This window comes from Barbus barbus (genome assembly GCF_936440315.1).
Source record: "Barbus barbus genome assembly, chromosome: 47".
NCBI lineage: Eukaryota > Metazoa > Chordata > Actinopteri > Cypriniformes > Cyprinidae > Barbus > Barbus barbus.
The window spans coordinates 20,256,280-20,276,415 of NC_136725.1; the positions used below are offsets into that span (position 1 = coordinate 20,256,280).

Below are 20,136 nucleotides of genomic sequence, written 5' to 3' on the forward strand. Positions count from 1 at the left end.
CCAATTAGAGACCGACACACAAAAAATGGCTTTGACTCCTGCCATCAAGCTTTGTCGCTAACCGTCCTTCATCAGCTGGACTTCTGTAAGACCTCAGGAGGTCAAGAATTTGCATTTGTCCTCTGAGAGACACCTGGCTTGGGATTCTTGCACCGTTTGAAACCTGTCAGTGTGCAGATGTCATAACAACCCAGTCCAAAAGATGGACAGACATAACCAGGAGCCCAATGAAACGGCAGACTATCCCGTTAATGGGAAAAACTGGACAGGATTTCCAGCGCCGTGTTACAGTGGACGCAGTATCTGTTACCTCAGAGCCGACAAGTCACATCTTAAATACTTTAACTAACCTCAAACTAAACTATGAACACATGATCCACTAAAAATATCCCCAGACACACGCGTCGAGCAAGGGGGGCTAGTGTTCGCTGATTAACGCTATATACGGCCCACCGTACAAAGAGTTCTCTGTGCGAAACCTCCTCTCTGGAGGATGTAACACAGTGAATTGAGCATTTTACACCAGTGACAAAGATAGATTATATGACAGGGAAAAAATCTGAAGGTTTTTTTTTTTGTGGCAAAATCAAGCTGTGCCGACAAACTGCTTTGAGAGCAAGATCAGCAAAGCCACAGACCAGGAGAGCTTAGGTTTCATTATTAGCTTTTCTAGGGTTAAAAACCAGGTTCAATATGCAGAGTGCAAAAATAATGAACACACGCACTGGTATTCTTCATTTACAATGAATCCATATTTTATAAAAAAAAATAAAAAAAAAATTAGATATGTAAAAAATTTATATAAATATATTATATTTTAAATACATTTACATTTTTTGGATTGAAAACTCATTTTAGTGTTATAATGCATATCAAATATAAAATAAATATAAAATATGTAAATATATATTTTTTTAAATCTTACGCAATAATAGGTGTATAACATATAATTTTTGGTTAAATATATATTTTACATTTTAATAGCATTACATATTTTGTTCATTCATTTTACTTTACGTTTTGAATAAAAAATCTATTTATTACACAGTTTTCATTTATTTTCCATATATAAATAATATATTATGGAACATATATATCCATAAAACTAACACATAACGCTTATAATTGATGCGTAAATAAATAGTTCATAAATTTGTCATGTACATTTGCATCAGATTTTTTTTTTTTTCAAATGTCTTCATTCAGGATAATCAGCACAGCTGTTTTTTCAAGAACGATGATGGTGACATACTTTTGAGGTTTCGCTGCATTTCACTCAGTGGCTAATGAAGAAAACCAAGGAAAGTGCCATGGAGGTCTGACCAGCACTCAGACCACCCAGCAGGATAACCTACACAACTCATATACTGACTGCACTCGTCTCTACAGCCTATATGCTTCTACTAGCTGTTAACACCACAATTACAACTTCATCCCGTCAAGCTCTTTATGAAACTCATGGTTTTTCCTTAACACCACAGCAAAGCCACGAAGCTCCTGAAAATAGCTTCGAAATCACCAACAGGCCTCTCACAACATCTAAATCGAGAGGTTTTTTGATGATTAGCTTTTCCTAATGATAAAATACATCAACGTTAGCTTTATTTACAACATTTATTCATTAACGTCTCACCATCAAGTGACTCCGTGCACAGCTGGTGTGAATGAAAACAGTGGCTGTTGTAGTCATAATTTATTGCTGTTATGTTGTCATTATTCACTGCTAACTAATGCAATCACACGTCAGGTTTATAGTTTCCTGATGGCAATAAACAGTCGAAGTGTGCCATACTTTGAGAGGCAAACTGCAGAGTCTCAGCGCATGGCACACGTTTCCTGTTTGTGTACAAGCATTCAACTCATCGAAAGCTTCTCCGCATCAAAAATCATGCGGATTTGTTCATTCTTGCCACTCTTTCAATACTAATGTGCATTTAAAACACTCACAAAAAGGCCACAATGAATGCTATTAAGTATAGGGAGGAGCACTAGGCTTTCCTGGATCACATTTTGCCCTTTGGTCATTATTATTGTACAAGCACCAGCGCAGAGCACTTCTCTCATCTAAACGGCTGGGAAACCCATCCTGGATATTCCAGGTTAACTGTAAAGCCATTCGTTTCGGTAAGAGCTGCCATATAAAATAACTTGTTTACAGTTCTCCAATTACCACAGCGGGGTATAAATAGAGATGCTATTCATATAATTACACCATTTTGGAAAAGTAGTTTGTTTAGTGTTACCTAAAGCACCCAGACAACATTTAAATTATAAAAAAATAAGAATACATAATAAAAAAAATACTAAATAGTACAGCAATGTATAAGCATAAGATACAGTTACTTGTTACACTATTCCATACTACAGTAGTATACAGTAGTATTCTATATTCTACAGCTTTTTTCTAGTATATGACAAACTATTGCATACTTGACTAATATTACTTGTAAATGATTCTATTTATGTTTTCTACTACTTTTAGTATATAATATTAAATTACTTAAACTATACTATATTACCTGTAAAACCATTCTTTTCTATACTAGTGTATACTATTTCATCTTAAAGTGTACTATTCTTGTATACTAATACTTTTCTCTATTACTGCAGTATATAGTATTCTAATGCTTGTTAAACAATACTAAGCTACTCCATACTTTAGTTCTATTTTAGTATATAATTGTACATATACTTCACTAGTATAACTGTTCTGCACTACGGTAGTGTACTTATGCATATTACACTATACTACTCAGCTGCTTGTTAAACTATGGTATTCGATACTAACTAATCACGCTATTATTCTATTAAGTAAAAAGCTAATAGTTGTGACAGTTCCACTTACTTTGTAATGCATGAGTGTGTCAGGTCCAGAAAGCATGCATGCGCTGGTGTTAATGGTCAGACACGCACTTGGTCCAGAACTCCTCACACTCTCTCCAAATCCAGACCCGCGTCAAAGCGCTTCATGTGCGCGTCAATGTGAGAATGATCGCTGAACTCCGCGTCTCTCATTGGTTTGACACATGCAGCGATGGAAGCGAAAGCTGAAGACGTCCAGAGTTATCCTGAGTGGATCAGCAGTGTTTGAGATCTCCTCTAGTTTACTGACACGATCCTCACGAGCGTCTGTTCATCACACGGGAGAGAGACTCATTCTGTCTCGCTCTCCCTTTGTAAAGGGGGCGGGGCTAACGCGTACTGTAACTCACACCCGCACGCGCGTGACGCGACGCGTCCTACTAATCACCAAAGCGTCAGTCGCGTCGCGTCTTCAATAATTGCACTCTAGAGTTCATGTCTAGTTATTTTTAGGGAAACTTAATGTACTTAATTACCAATTTCTTTGACTGTCTTTTATATTTATTTTTTCTTCACCCGACTCTATTTACAGATAAATAAATACTCGTTAAATAATAAAATATTATATCATAATATTGTTGCAATCAATATTCTATATTATAATTTCCTTTATTGGTTAATTTTACGGTATAATTATTAAACTGAATAATAAAAATAAATGGTAACCTTATATAATGTCTAATTATTACGGTTGTTATGTATACAATTTAAATATATAAGGACATTTTACATATTTAAAATAAATTGCATAAAAATAAACAAGAAAATGTAATTTATTAATTTGTAAAAAAAAAAAAAAAATCTTACCAATCACTTGCTCAAAACCTTCTGTTTCAACTTCACTATCTTCTCCCTCTGAATCCTCACTGCTTTTGTGTCTCCATCAAATGTTTTTTTAGGCTTTCAGGTCCTTCGTTTGGCACCTAGAAAATGAAATATTCATCAAATTATATGAATTAGTAATTAGTCTGGGGAATAATCACTGAGAGTAGAAATACACATTAAAAGGCATCAGTGAAGTTTAGTGACAGGCGTCTCTGTGACTTATCAGCGCAAACTAGCGGCAGGTTGGAGTATTACACCTCGATCCAGACTTGGCCGGCCACACATCCTTTCAATAACCATAACAGCTCGATCAGAGGGCTTATGTATTTGTTCATTCAGCTGAGACCGGGTCTGTTAACGTTTTTTAAAGTTTATCTCGATAACTGAGCATTAGGGAGAGACCGGACACAGTTTAACCACTCTTGTCCAAGAAAAGCTATGTGTGTGTTTTAATAGACACAGAACACTGACAACCCCTTTACCTTTCCAACACTTTTCCTGGCAGGCCTCTAATGCTGACACTCACAAAGGAGCATGGGCACTCTGAGGGGGGCATGTTTTTCATTGAACAATTTCCCCTAGAGCTGCCAAGTGCGGGTAAGGGTAAAACCTCCATGTGAAGTTTTGCAATACTTTGAGCGTAATCTTAAGTGTCCGTGAAGCTTTGGGGGTAATTATTAGGATTTTGCAATTGTTTGTGTTTACTAAGGCCACACTGCAGCTGACAACCGCATTCTAAAACCAAATTAACTCCTGAAAAATTATTCATAAACAACATTTAGGCCTACTACACTTTCACGCAGTGTGTATGGAACTGAAGTGAATGACTTATTTAAACGCGGCAGAGATGCAGCACACATTTTACCTGCTGTCATAAAAAACGCATTACAGAGAGAAAGACAGACACCCAGTCAAAAGATCAAATAAACAGAAGCACAATTCAGGTTCTATTTTATAGCAAATAGCAGGTTTGCATTGAAAAGACAAATATTTTAACTTTAACTCCTTTTGGACAAAGTTAATATTTCTGTGTTAATTGAATAGCAGAATGAAGGAAGAACTCATGCAGGTTCAGAACAACGTGAGGGTGAGCAAATATTGACCACGTTTTTATTTGTACTACAATTATTTATTTAATACCAAGTTTCCTGTTAAATACCAGTCATTTTTCTCCATCTAGCGTATTTTGTTGTAACTGTGCTGCTAAATTATTTAATGCAATCCTAGACAACTTGTTTGTAGAAATCTCAGGATTTTCATGTCTAAGCCATTCAAACATTATAGCTAGCTGTTTGCATGTGTCGCTGAGGCCACGGCTCACGGCTAGACACCTGTAGACCACAACACATACAGAAAACATGCTTTCTATTGTTGTAGTTCACACTCTGGTTTCACTGAGGGAGTCCTAGCGTGCAAAACTCACTTCAAATCATGCTGCATTATACTGCTCACATGACAAGTTCTCAGGGATTGATGTCTCTAAACCTGCCCTAAAGGCACATCAACCCCGAGTATGTTACATAACCTGATATCTATGCTTACAGGTATGCCTTTTAAAAATATACATCTCATATTACACTACATTACGCCCCAAAATGTTACATTATATTTATGATGTTGTATAAAACCTATGTGCAAAAGCACAAATACAGCAAAATTAATAATTAAATTGCAAATTGAGAGTCCACCTTCTCAAAAAAAAAAAAAAATAAGAAAAATGTATTTTAAATCAACATAACAACATAATCTATAACTATAAGAGAACAGTTTTGGTGTTCATAACATTAATCAGAAAAGTATTTATGTATATTTTTATATATTATGCACACACATATACATAAATATCCATAGCCAAAATTAAAATACACCGTTTTCAAATATTTTACTTAATTTTGTGTTAAAAAAGTGTTTCATTTAAGCAATGAATATCTCAGTTGCACTGAATACAGCCTTTTTACTTTATTAAATTAAATTAACAGACTCTTTTATCCAATTTTTAAACAAATATAGCAATGTAATTAGAATACAATATTCTATTATAACAACCAGGCTGAATACACAGAGTCAAAATACAAACTCATGCGGTAAAAACTGAGCTCGGTGCAGCTGAACATGCAAATCTTGCTGCATCCAAAGTGGGTCAGTTTGCGCTTCCTCCTCAAACACATTCAGCTTTTTTAGAGCATCAACCATCGGGACAGCCAGAGAGTCTAAACTGTATAAACACTGGTGCAAACACTCACACTCAGTACATAAGGATAGCATTATCACAGCGTCTTGTTTTGAAACCGAAGCTGTAAGAGGAGAAGGCTGCAGTGGTTGTGGGCAGGAATCGGTGGATTTGTGGGCACCTCAAGTGCCCTTGATGTGCCTTTCATTATCTCAAACGCTCTTGATGGATGCCCTACAGCTGTGGCCTTTATAGAGAAAGAAACCAGGGGATCTCGCACCAGTAAAGAGCATTCACTTAGGGAGATGAGCACAGTCTGATAACAGAGTTATCTTTGTGTTTCAATATTATGTACACTTGTACCAAATTCACTGGAATTCACTTTTACATATTAAGTACTCTTTAAAAAAATTTTTGGTTGAATGTTGCAAGTAAAACAGATAATTTGAGTACATTTTACTATTTCAGTTTACTTAAAAATGTCATGCTTATGTTACTTGCCATTTCTTTCTAATTATAAAATGTACTAGCAATTTCTGTGTGAAAACGGTTTCTTCACCAATTTTTTTTTAACACATATTTATCTTTTACTGCACTATTATGTACACTGGTACCAAATAGAAGAACTAGAGATTACATTTAACCTTTCTGCTGAGCTTGAAAATCCTAATTTGGTGTTCCTTGTCAAAAATGACTGACATTTTAAAAACATTGCTTGTAAACTTCTTAGAAAACAAGTTGACAAAAAGATCCAAGAATCCAAGATTTGGTAATAATATAGAATTGCTTGTTTTCTAACAATTATCACAGGTTTTGCATTTCTATTTGGAACATTATTAGGGGACAATTTGGGCAATGCATCTCTAAAAAAATCAGTTCAAAAAAAGAAATACAAAACCTTTGCTAAATGAAAGAAAACAGCTGACAAAAAGATTGAAACCAATATTTGGTAGCATAATGAGAGATTTACAAGCAATTTTTGGAAAAACACAAGTGTAACAAGGTAAAAAAAAACATAAAATTATCCTTTTTTTAAAAAAAAGTTGTCAGTCAGTTAGTTCTAGTTCAATGGGATAATATTAACAAGCATTTTTGGTAAAAAATTAAATCCTCCACAACATGTGGGTTAAACAAATAGTGGCTTGATAAAGTCCTCAGACGATCCGACAAAGAACGCAACATTCACGTCAAAGCTTTTTTTGTCATAAAAGGAGCCGTAAACAAGCTTGACACAATATTAGTCAACGGTGATCCTCTCCTGCATTAATCTCCTAGACAAACATGTCTATTTACGAAAGCAAACCATGTCCCGAAAAAAAGCCCACCTCTCTAAATTTGTATCTTTCTATTTCTATTCTCAGGTCTGCATTCCCCAAACGAGACGTGTTGAAACACCGTGTCACGCTAGCGCACACACTTTATTGACTTAGCCTATGTTCGACCACAGACACGTCATTTTTTCGCCAATGTCAAGCAATCGTTTAATTTGGACGTTTTTGGTCACTTACCAGTCCGATAACGTTCTTCTCCAGGAAGGTCAACCCTCCAGCACCTGCTGTGGGCCAGTCTTTGTAAAAAAAAAAGAAAAAAAGTTTGTTAATATGTCAAAAAAAGGCTACAGAAAATCAAGCCAGACCAGCTGGCTTTGAAGAGAAACCCAAAATTGGGTTGCGTTTAGTTCAGATCTCGATCCACAGTGAAGGGGAGATGGCATCCTAGCCCCAACCGCACCCAACAAGGACATACACACTCACACACATGAGCACATAGACACTTGGGTACGACCTGCAGCGTATGCGTGATGTTCAGGGCGAGCGTCTGGCAGGGCCCCTCTCACCTGCTGCCGTCAGTCTCGTGTATATTTAGATGAAAGTATCACTGACATGCAGGCCTCTGTTGGCCTTGGCGCAAGTGCCCAGGATTATTGCCCCTTACAGAAAGATATTGCAGCTTTTCATGCTGATTAATTTAATTTAGATGAAATTCAATTTGTATTTGACAGGACAAGAGCATACTGTTCTTGGGGAAGCGACATCTCTGCAGCCAAATAGGTAAATCTCTCTGCATCTCACAGTTATTTTAGTATCTTTGACATACTCTGTGTTTTAGTTTTTGAATTAAATTTTATTTAGTTTTTTATATTTATATAGATTTTTATAGTTTTAGTGATTTTAGCATTTTAGCAAGCTGAAATACATTATTTAAATATAAAATATTTTATTTATTATACATTAATTATTTATATAAAAATATTTGTATTTTTTATATTTTATTTCCGTTAATGTTTATTTTATTTAATAACCCTGTCGCACAGAAACATGCCCAGGTTAAAGTTCATCCACAAATTTAAAAGAAGGGAAACATTATTAATATTTTACATAAAGAAAATGAGGTATATTTTATGATTTTTTTTTTTTTTTTCAATTGAGATATTATTTTCAGAACAAATTCTCATTATCGAAATGTATCTTGACATTATACTTTTAATATTTGAATTCTAATTTCCATTATTCTCAGCGATGATCGAATAAATTCTCATTATTGTAACACAGTAAATTTTAATTTGTATAACTTACTCAAATTATTGTAAATATATTAATTATTTACTATAAAATAATTAAAAATTAAAGGGAGTACAACAAATGATATCATGATGTATAAACAATTTAAATATTTTATTCGTTTTTTTTTTTTAATTTGCATTACACTAATGAGTTTTTTTGCAATATACAAACTGTTTTTTGCAATACATAAACGAAAATCGAGGGGCAAAAATATAAAAAATAATGTCACAATGAAAAAATAGTACTGTTATTAAAAATTTCACATTTATAACAACATAAAACAAAAAAATCTATAATTTTTATTTTATTTTGATTTTGGGATGAAATGTGACTGGATTATGACAGGTTTCCAGATATTCATCCAAACATGACTCATTCAGTACTGTGTAGACTGATTAAAAATAGCATGCATTATTTCTTTGAGTAGCATTGCTTTGAACATACTGTCATAATTACCATGAATGTAAAGTTTGCATTCACATGCATCATTTGCAATGGGATACACTGGGAAAGAGGACACTAGCGGTCACATGACTCCTATATGGAACATGTCACCATGTGGTAATGGGAGGGCCCTGCTGGTCTGTCCTGGTATGCATGTCGACCAGTCCCAGAGAGCCACCGAACCTCCAGCTGAAACCAAAGATAACAAACATTTGCCCACGCAGAGGCCGTCTTAACATGGATGGGTGAAAACCTATAACCCTGTTGTGGGGCTTTTGGGAAATGACAGGTAAAACAAATTCATGTACTGGAACGGCCCGATTTGATCTATACGTTGACGCTGATCTGAAAACACCATGAAGTCGCCCAACGCTGGACGGATTGGATTTGGACTGGTTACAACCTGTGTATACAGACAGACAATTTAAACAAACTCGCATGGAATATAGAGAAACTCAATTATCTGTCTCCACAGCAGAAGTTCCAGTAAAACGCGTCTGAAGCGGTTATGGGGGAGGCTCAAGCGCTCTGGCAACAAAACCTGCGTCTCGTTGGCCTCGCGCTCAGCTCTAGGAGTGGCGTGTGGCACCGGTGGCAAGGCCTAATGACAGAGCACCCGAGCCAGAGAGATCTTGTGGGAACACCATGTCCGGCACACCCAGGAGGGGCTCCAACATTGTGACACATTTATAGGGAAGCAGATCCCAACACAAACCTTTTGTTGTTTTTGTTGTTGGCGGCGCAATCGAGCATCCATATTTCACCCCTGTACTTCTATCCGCCGACTTATCGCTCAAAGGCTTTGTGTTTTGTTACGGCAGGATGGATGGTGAAAAAAAAAACGCATGTTCGAGTTATTATCCTAACGAGTTAGCTGACAGATTTGCATGTGTGTTTCTGCTCTAGTCGCCACAGAAAAAAAGGTTGCATAAAAGACTCCAGCTAGTTTTATTCAAAAAAGCCCTGAGGTTTGTGGGTTTTTTTTGGTCTTTTGGCTTTCCATAGAGGTGCCTCTGTGTAGGAGAACAACCGTGCCGTTTCCCCGACACGCCGTGGTGTGAGCTGACTTCAGCCTGTCAGGGCCTTGAGCCACCACACAAAGTCTCACTGTGTGTTTTAAAAGCAGACGCCGTGGAGCGATGCAGAAACAATGAGCACCGTGGGCCATATTTACATTTTTGACCTCTGAAAACTGAGTGAAATGCTATTGGAGATACTGTGTGAAAACAAAAGTATCGAAATGAAAAGCACGCAAAAGCGTCAGTTTGCGGGGGTTGGGAGAAGAACGGCGTTCTGAGAAGTTCAACCTCCAAAGATAATATTTTGGAAAGATCCTTGCGCACACATCTGGTTCTTTTCAAGGGCGACTTATTGGTAGTGCCATAGCTTATTTTTCTTCGCCCTGCACCTCTCCTACGTTGCTCTTCCAAGCATATCCCAGCGGCCCGGCTGAAAATGCTAATGTTCCCGCCACTTAGTCAAGTCAGGCTCTTGGGAAGTGTTCTGAGGATGGGCCTCTCAGCTCTTTCCTCCGCAGGATGAAGTGATGATATCTGAGGGCAGATCAATGCAGAAACTACATTGCAGATTCAACATAAATATTAGCCTAGAGAGTTCACATTAACAGCCTACCCGTTGGTTTTGACATTTGGGGGAAGTCGTGGCCTAATGGTTAGAGAGTCGGACTCGTAATCCAAAGGTTGCGGGTTTGAGTCTCGGGCCGGCAGGGATTGTAGGTGTGGGGAGTGAATGTCCAGCGCTCTCTCCACCCTCAATACCACGACTGAGGTGCCCGAACCCCCAACTGCTCCCCGGGCGCCGCAGCATGAATGGCTGCCCACTGCTCCGGGTGTGTGTTCACGGTGTGTGTGTGTTCACTGCTGTGTGTGTGTGTGTTCACGGTGTATGTGTGTTCACTGCTGTGTGTGTGTGTGTGTTCACGGTGTGTGTCTGTTCACTGCTGTGTGTGTGTGTGTTCACGGTGTGTGTGTGTTCACTGCTGTGTGTGTGCACGTTGGATGGGTTAAATGCAGAGCACGAATTCCGAGTATGGGTCACCATACTTGGCAGTATGTTACTTCACTATAAAACAGGTGCCCAATCAATTAATAATAAAAAGTATAGACATAAAATTGATTAAATTTATTAAATATTTTGTCCACTTCATATGTAGACTTCCTCACAAAACTTCAATATTATTTTTTATGTTTTATTAAGGCTGCATTTATTTGATTGAAAAATACAGTAATATTCTCAAATATTATTAAAATTTTAAATAACTGTTGTCTATTTTAATAGGTTTTAAAATGTAATTCATTGCCGTGATGCAAAGCTGAATTTTCATTATCAGTCAGTGTCACATGATCCTTCAGAAATCATTCTAATATGTGACCCTGGACCACAAAACCAGTCACAAGGGTCAATTTTCTGAAATTGAGATTTCTACATCATCTACAAGCTGAATAAAGGATAGGACAATGTTATGATAGGGCAATATTTGTCTGAGATACAACTATTTGAAAATCTGGAAAATTTTGGGTGCAAAAAAATCTAAATATTGAGAAAATCGTCTTTAAAGTTGTCCAAATGAAGTTCATAGCAATGCATATTACTAATCAAAAATGACGTTTTGATATATTTACAGTAGGAAATTTACATAATATCTTCATGGAACATGGTCTTTACTTAATATCCTACTGATTTTTGGCATAAGAGAAAAACCTATAATTTTGACCCATATAATGTATTTTTGGCTATTGCTACAAATATACCCCAGCGACTTCAGACTGCTTTTGTGCTCCAGGGTCACATATGCTGATTTGCTGCTCAGAAATGAATTATTATTAGTGTTGCTTCCTATTATTTTGTGAAAATGTATTTATTTTTATTTATTTATTTTCTTTGCTGAAAAAGGTATTCATATCGTTCAATAAATAAAAAAAAAATAATGAATTGAGCTAATTTAATTTAGCCTTAGATACTTAACAACTCCTATCACTCTAGACAAGAAAGCTGATTCATAGAATGACCTATTTCTTGTTGCTGTCATGCAACCCATGTGGTCAGCAAATAAACTACAACAAATAAAATGCACAAACATTGAGACCGGTGTCTACCATTACCTAGAAGAGCCTCGTTCCTGGTTCTCAATAGCTTTTTGTTCACAGTTCATTTGGAGACATCAGCTGAATACTCATATTCATGGCATAAAATGATGCACTGTCAGTTCGGCCCATCATTTTCAGAGCCCAGACAACTTGTGCTTTTCTTTCCTTTCTACATGTTTGCACAGCCCCAAATTATGGAACCGCCACTAACAGGATGTGTGCGTTCCTCAGGTACTTTGTGAGTATTCCGATTGCATCACATGTCCTGGATTTCACGGGCTTTTCACGGTACATTTAATGTGTCATTTATAAAAGCGGCTCTCTACTAATATGCTAAATACAACCGTGCTGAAAGAATATACGTGCCAGATCGTAATTTGATTCGAATTAAGTTTTTCTAATGGCATCCTCCAGAAAGTGCAAAGTAAACATTCGCTCGTTCCCGTCACTTTTCCTCCAAGTGGTTTTGACAGGATCCTAAACATCTGGACAGTGTTCATCATATGAAACACACACAATTCTTTCTTCGGCGCTCAGTAAACTGTGGCCTAAAGTAAGTCCGCTGAGATCCCACCAGGTAATCAAAACAAACACAACACGTTTTCTTTAACAAACAGAGCCTTATCTTTTCCGGCTCGTGGATGCCAGTGCATTTCATGCGGAAAATCTTAAAATGAAGGAGAATTTGCATCAGCCTCAATCAAATTCTGATTTTGTTTTTAAGACGTACAGCAGGGAAAATGGATTTCCATCATTCTTAATTAGCACATAAGTCACCTTTTTTAGGAAATCACTGGCGTTGCATGGATGAATCGGGTGGGGGGGGGGGGGGGGGCACTGCGTGACGTCTGGCCATCCTGCAGTGAAGCCATTACCCAGGGCCTGAGGGATCACAGCTAGGGGTCGCGGACCCTGGTGACCCTTGGATGATGGGCAGGACTCCATCCATGAGGCCACATGACAGCAGGAAGTATTAGCTAATGTGGCTCTGATTAGAGTCCTTATCTTCAGCCCCCGATTAATGGTTCAATTATCTGACGGGAAGAAACGAGCCTCAGACAAAAGTGAAAAAAGGAATAGTTCCCACAGAAAATTAAAATTCTGTCACAATTTCCAAAGCTGTATGAATTTAATTCTACCGTGGAACATAAAAGGTGAATTTTTGATGAATATTCTGACTTCTTATTTGAATGAAAACAATAGTAAATTACCTCTAAAATAACATGAAATTATCCTAAACGTTCATGCACGAGCAGCCAGGATTTTCTTCAAAAGTGCATGATGAGAACTGGCAGGCACTAATATCTCTGCACTTAGGAGCTTGTCTTTGCTGTTCAGTGGATTGAGTTACTGTGAAAGCCATGATGGAGTGTAAAGTAATCTCCTGCTGTGGAGCTGCCGCGCATGCCTGGAGTCCGTCGCATGTTTCTGAGATTCCTTATCTGCTGTGAGGGGGGGCTTCACCTGCTGCGCTAAGATGCCCTGGAGACTTCAACACAGCTCGCCAGCATTTCCCAGACAACATCCAACCTCTAACAAACATATACACACTTTATTTGCATTGATGGTTCCATTAAGAACGTTCAACATCAATGGAAACTTAGGAAAAAGATTCTTCAGATCAATAAAAATTTCTTCACCCTACGAAAACAATTTGTTCTTTTAAGAACTTTTCACTGAAAGGTATATTTAATGGTTCTTCTGTGGCATCGCTGTGAAAATTCCCTTTTTGAACCTTTATTTATTGGCATCTTTGGTTCCATGAAAAACCTTTAATATCATGGAAGCTGTCCATTGGCCGAAAGGTTCTTTAAAGTGGAATAAGGTTCTTTAAGAACCGTTCACTGAAAGGTTCTTTGCTTATGGTGTTCACTTTTAAAAATAAAGGTTCTTTAGTGGCATCTATGGTTCCATTAAAAACCTTTACTGTCCGTGGAACTTCATCTTTGCACAAAAGGTTCTTTATAATGGAAAAGTATTATTAAAATGTTCTTCACAACATGAAAAAAAATGGATCTGTTTCCTGAAAGGTTCTGTGGAGAACCCAAAATGATTCTTCATCACCAGAAAAGCCCCTTTTGGAACCTTTATCTTTAAGAGTATTTTTGCAAAAACTACCTTTTGGATCCTTTATTTTTAAAAGTTTAAGGGAAAAAAAAATTTATTTTAAGAACTTATCACTAAAAGGTTCATTGTGGAACCAAAAATGGTTCTTCTATGGATCTCCTTCTGGAACCTTTATTTTTGATACAGCATGCATCCACAATTGCATATTAAAAATAATAATGCTGCAAATCCTGTCCCAAATGATCTGAATATTTAAGCTTCACAAGTAAACTACATCTTTGGAATGTCTCCACAACATCTGTTGATTTATTTGCTGTAGAGAATAAACAAAACCACATTTCACCGACATCATACTGGAACGCATCACATAATGTACATATGGTTTGTTTCGCTCATGTGTATAAGTCTCAGTTTCAAAAGAGGAAGGATTTTTTTCCACCACAATCCAAAGAAGCAGCGCACAAATGAATGGAGCCGTGCCACGGTGTGGAAAAGACGCATGTCCAGGCTCATGCTTCACGTCAGGGCCTCCGCCAAAGCAAACTGTGGTCGGAAGAATCCTTTAATAGCGTCTGATCTGTGTCACCTGAGACTGGAATCATCCGAAACTAAGAAACCACACAGCCACAGTCATCGACGTGGATATTTGCAGCAGCCGAGCCTCTCCAATGAACGACTCCCACCGCAGACCACTCCAAGCGGCCCCCGCCGCATCACAATCTGCCCTACTTTCATATTTAGACGTCTGCGCTCCGGACAGGTCACAATCTAGACGGTTATGACAAATGCACTGTGGTTTTCTCACAGATTCTTGGATTACTGTTTGCAGTTTCCCTTATTTATCTCCATCATGAGCGTCATGTGACAGTCGAGCACATGAAAACGACTCACACATCGAAGGGAACGGTGACAGAATTTTCCAACTGTGTGACTGATGCAATCTAACAGTGACAAAGTCTGTCCAGAACATTTCCCAATCTGCCGTCCACAGGATACTGAGTGTTTGTATTGATAGCAGAATTTTGGTAGCTAAAACAGTACTAGTACCAGTGAAATTTGAGTTATCAGTAAAATAATTGTGTATTAAAGGAATAGTTCCCCTACTCATTTGCTCACCTCATACTGTTCCAAACCTTATAGTTTTCTCTTTTTTTTTTCTTCTGTGGAACTGAATACACTGAAAAAAATTATACTTAAATTTTTTTACGGTAAGTGGTTTGCAAACAATTTATTTAAACAACATTTAAATAAATTTAAAAAAGTAGTTAAAGACTAAAAAGTTAGTCAACTAAATTTGTTTATTTAAATATAGCTAAAATAAATTGATTGCAACCATTTACCTTAAAAAAATTGTAAATTCAATTAATAATTTATTTTCAGTGCACAGGCTTCTATTATAGTTTTGATTAATATTTTGAATTAGCTTTTATTTTATACTTTCAATTAAAATTTTATTACATTTTTAGCAATTATGTGCTTTTGTAATTTTTATTAGTTTATTTTAAATATTGCTTTTTTAACAAAAAAAATGTTTTAGTTTTAGCTTAAACTAAATTAAACTAAATTTTATAGATTTTTTTATCTAATGTTTATATTTTATTTTATTTTATCTCAGCTTTATTTATATTAACAAAAATGTTTAGTTTTAGTCAACAATTATAAACCTGACTATATGGACCGACCAAAAAAAAAAAAAGCAAGACATGATAAAATGATGGCAAAATTTTCAATTTCAACTATCTGCACACTCATTTATTTAAAAATGATACTAATTAATATTAATATTACATATTAACAAACTTAATAAAATGCCTTCCAATAAGAAAAAGGGGAATGTTTAGGAAACCTGTTTGAAAACAATTATTATTTTTGCAATAATAACAATAATATCCCTGATTGTATGGACAAAAACAAAAAAACCCAGAGACATGATATTTTCACATATATATATCAATATAAAAATTCTGAGCAATACTAATAAGCAGATAATTGTTTTCATAACTGAATAGTTGATATTAAAATTCGATGCTATTTTTGTATAAATCAATATACAATATCTGATAACCGATATTGTACCGATATGTTATGCATCCTTGCTTTTAATTCTACAGAGCACACAAAACTAAACTCAACATAACACATATTATACAAGCCACAGAAAGTTGCGCTTTTTCAGATCTGCCAAGAAAAAGGAAGTCGTCATTTGGTGTTTTCACCAAACCTCTGCTGCTTCCAGTTCGGACCAACTGTTGGCAAAGAGGCAGACAGCACACAGACGTGGAAAAGGCTGGTTAGCGTCACACAGGAGCAGGGCGTCCATTAGGAAGACCACACAGGGCTCCAGACACTTCTCCAGTGAGATAGAGGCTATCAGAATCAGTGGCAGGTGCTGGTTTTTCGTCCCATCTCATTCTCTGATAGTGTAGATGAACAAGCCTCCCGACACGTTCCAACTGTTTATCATCCGACGACTTGATTTCCTCTTACAGAGAACAGATGGCTTCCTTAACGGCTCTGTGCTCCCCTGTTTCGTCTTTAGTTCTCAGCATATCTCAGCACAGACGTTTTGTGAGATCTGTGCCAGCGCTAGATTCATCCTACGAAAGCAAAAATTGGTAAATTAGCACTTTCAATACTGTTAAAAATACATATTGAAGGGACATGGTGGGACAGAATATATAAAGCAGTTTATATCAAGGGCATATATCCAGTGACTGCTAAATTGTCCCTATATTGATCAAACTATTAAATATGTGTATTTAACCACTGATGTTATAATTTCGGCCGCATATAGGTCATACTGTTGACATCATGTGAGAAATTAAAGAAATATGCTAGAAAACTGAACGCTTTCAAGGATGTACATTTAATACATGGGCGAAGTACGAATATATAAGGTAGACAAAGATTTTATACATGCACAGTTATGTTGTCATTCTCTTGTGTTCATCTACTTCTCCCATTATCTCTTTTTACATTGACTATCACTCTAGACTAATACAATCAGATACAGCAATAATTCGGAGTGGGTTCGTGAATCTTTTGATTCAAAACGGGATTTCGGAGTGGGTTCGTGAATCTTTTGATTCAGATCGGGACTTCAGCGCGTGTATCATGAATCTTTTGATTCAAAACGGGACTTCGGAGCGGGTTCGTGAATCTTTTGATTCAGATCGCGACTTCGCGGGTTCGTGAATCTTTTGATTCAGATCGCGACTTCGGAGCGGGTTCGTGAATCTTTTGATTCAGATCGGGACTTCAGAGCGTGTATCATGAATCTTTTGATTCAAAACGGGACTTCGGAGCGGGTTCGTGAATCTTTTGATTCAGATCGCGACTTCGGAGCGGGTTCGTGAATCTTTTGATTCAGAACGGGATTTCAGAGTGGGTTCGTGAATCTTTTGATTCAGAACGGGATTTCAGAGTGGGTTCGTGAATCTTTTGATTCAGATCGGGACTTCAGAGCGTGTATCATGAATCTTTTGATTCAAAACGGGATTTCGGAGTGGGTTCGTGAATCTTTTGATTCAGATCGGGACTTCAGAGCGTGTATCATGAATCTTTTGATTCAAAACGGGACTTCGGAGCGGGTTCGTGAATCTTTTGATTCAGATCGCGACTTCAGAGCGTGTATCATGAATCTTTTGATTCAAAACGGGACTTCGGAGCGGGTTCGTGAATCTTTTGATTCAGATCGGGACTTTGGAGCGGGTTCGTGAATCTTTTGATTCAGCTCGGGATTCCGGAGTGGGTTCGTGAATCTTTTGATTCAGAACGGGATTTCGGAGTGGGTTCGTGAATCTTTTGATTCAGCTCGGGACTTCGGAGTGGGTTCGTGAATCTTTTGACTTTTCATTCAGAACGGGATTTCGGAGTGGGTTCGTGAATCTTTTGATTCAGCTCGGGATTTCGGAGCGGGTATCATGAATCTTTTGATTCAGAACGGGATTTCGGAGTGGGTTCGTGAATCTTTTGATTCAGATCGGGACTTCAGAGCGTGTATCATGAATCTTTTGATTCAAAACGGGACTTCGGAGCGGGTTCGTGAATCTTTTGATTCAGATCGGGACTTCAGAGCGTGTATCATGAATCTTTTGATTCAAAACGGGACTTCGGAGCGGGTTCGTGAATCTTTTGATTCAGATCGCGACTTCAGAGCGTGTATCATGAATCTTTTGATTCAAAACGGGACTTCGGAGCGGGTTCGTGAATCTTTTGATTCAGATCGGGACTTCAGAGCGTGTATCATGAATCTTTTGATTCAAAACGGGACTTCGGAGCGGGTTCGTGAATCTTTTGATTCAGATCGGGACTTCAGAGCGTGTATCATGAATCTTTTGATTCAGAACGGGATTTCAGAGTGGGTTCGTGAATCTTTTGATTCAGAACGGGATTTCAGAGTAGGTTCGTGAATCTTTTGATTCAGATCGGGACTTCAGAGCGTGTATCATGAATCTTTTGATTCAAAACGGGATTTCGGAGTGGGTTCGTGAATCTTTTGATTCAGATCGGGACTTCAGAGCGTGTATCATGAATCTTTTGATTCAAAACGGGACTTCGGAGCGGGTTCGTGAATCTTTTGATTCAGATCGCGACTTCAGAGCGTGTATCATGAATCTTTTGATTCAAAACGGGACTTCGGAGCGGGTTCGTGAATCTTTTGATTCAGATCGGGACTTCGGAGCGGGTTCGTGAATCGTTTGATTCAGCTCGGGATTCCGGAGTGGGTTCGTGAATCTTTTGATTCAGAACGGGATTTCGGAGTGGGTTCGTGAATCTTTTGATTCAGCTCGGGACTTCGGAGTGGGTTCGTGAATCTTTTGATTCAGCTCGGGACTTCGGAGTGGGTTCGTGAATCTTTTGATTCAGCTCGGGACTTCGGAGTGGGTTCGTGAATCTTTTGACTTTTCATTCAGAACGGGATTTCGGAGTGGGTTCGTGAATCTTTTGATTCAGCTCGGGATTTCGGAGCGGGTATCATGAATCTTTTGATTCAGAACGGGATTTCGGAGTGGGTTCGTGAATCTTTTGATTCAGATCGGGACTTCAGAGCGTGTATCATGAATCTTTTGATTCAAAACGGGACTTCGGAGCGGGTTCGTGAATCTTTTGATTCAGATCGGGACTTCAGAGCGTGTATCATGAATCTTTTGATTCAAAACGGGACTTCGGAGCGGGTTCGTGAATCTTTTGATTCAGATCGCGACTTCAGAGCGTGTATCATGAATCTTTTGATTCAGAACGGGATTTCGGAGTGGGTTCGTGAATCTTTTGATTCAGAACGGGATTTCGGAGTGGGTTCGTGAATCTTTTGATTCAGAACGGGATTTCGGAGTGGGTTCGTGAATCTTTTGATTCAGCTCGGGATTTCGGAGCGGGTATCATGAATCTTTTGATTCAGAACGGGATTTCGGAGTGGGTTCGTGAATCTTTTGATTCAGAACGGGATTTCGGAGTGGGTTCGTGAATCTTTTGATTCAGAACGGGATTTCGGAGTGGGTTCGTGAATCTTTTGATTCAGATCGAGACTTCGGAACGGGTTCGTGATTCTTTTGATTCAGAACGGGATTTCGGAGCAGGTTCGTGAATCTTTTGATTCAGAACGGGATTTTGGAGCGGGTTCGTGAATCTTTCGATTCAGATCAGGACTTCGGAGCGGGTTCGTGAATCTTTTTTTTCTGATTCATCAGTCTATCATTGAAATGTTGTTGTTATATGCATGTGTTAATTTTATTTAATTTCTTTATTTTCTTAAATATGTGGGTAGATAGTATTTATAGAGTTGTAACTTTTTAGTTTTAGTTACTTTTTCTTATTTGTAAGTCGCTTTGGACAAAAGTGTCTGCTAAATGACAAAAGTAAAAAAGTAAAGAGTGTAAAGACCATCGACTCTACCGTGCGACTCCACCGGGCAGGGACACCGGCAAGGGATAGTAGTAGCTTTTTATTAAATTTTTTCATTGATATGTTTATTATTGAAATGTTGTTGTTATATGCATGTGTTAATTTTATTTAATTTCTTTATTTTCTTAAATATGTGGGTAGATAGTATTTATAGAGTTGTAACTTTTTAGTTTTAGTTACTTTTTCTTATTTG

General features: G+C 37.6%; 1 protein-coding gene across 4 annotated transcripts in view; it reads right to left on the bottom strand.

The window, feature by feature from the left end:
* LOC306865910 (myocyte-specific enhancer factor 2C-like) overlaps positions 1–7,555 on the bottom strand; it is a 39,856-nt gene extending 32,301 nt beyond the window's left edge. For 2 of the 4 annotated variants that reach the window (XM_079410759.1, XM_079410757.1), the window contains exons 1-2: positions 7,366–7,555; positions 3,670–3,785 (exon numbers count right to left, since the gene is read on the bottom strand). The gene's annotated coding sequence lies outside the window, so the exon portion shown is untranslated. Of the gene's footprint in view, positions 1–2,845; positions 3,194–3,669; positions 3,786–7,365 lie in introns of those variants that run through there. The other 2 variants (XM_079410758.1, XM_079410756.1) reach the window with 2 other exon arrangements.
* Between the last annotated feature and the right edge of the window lie 12,581 nt (positions 7,556–20,136).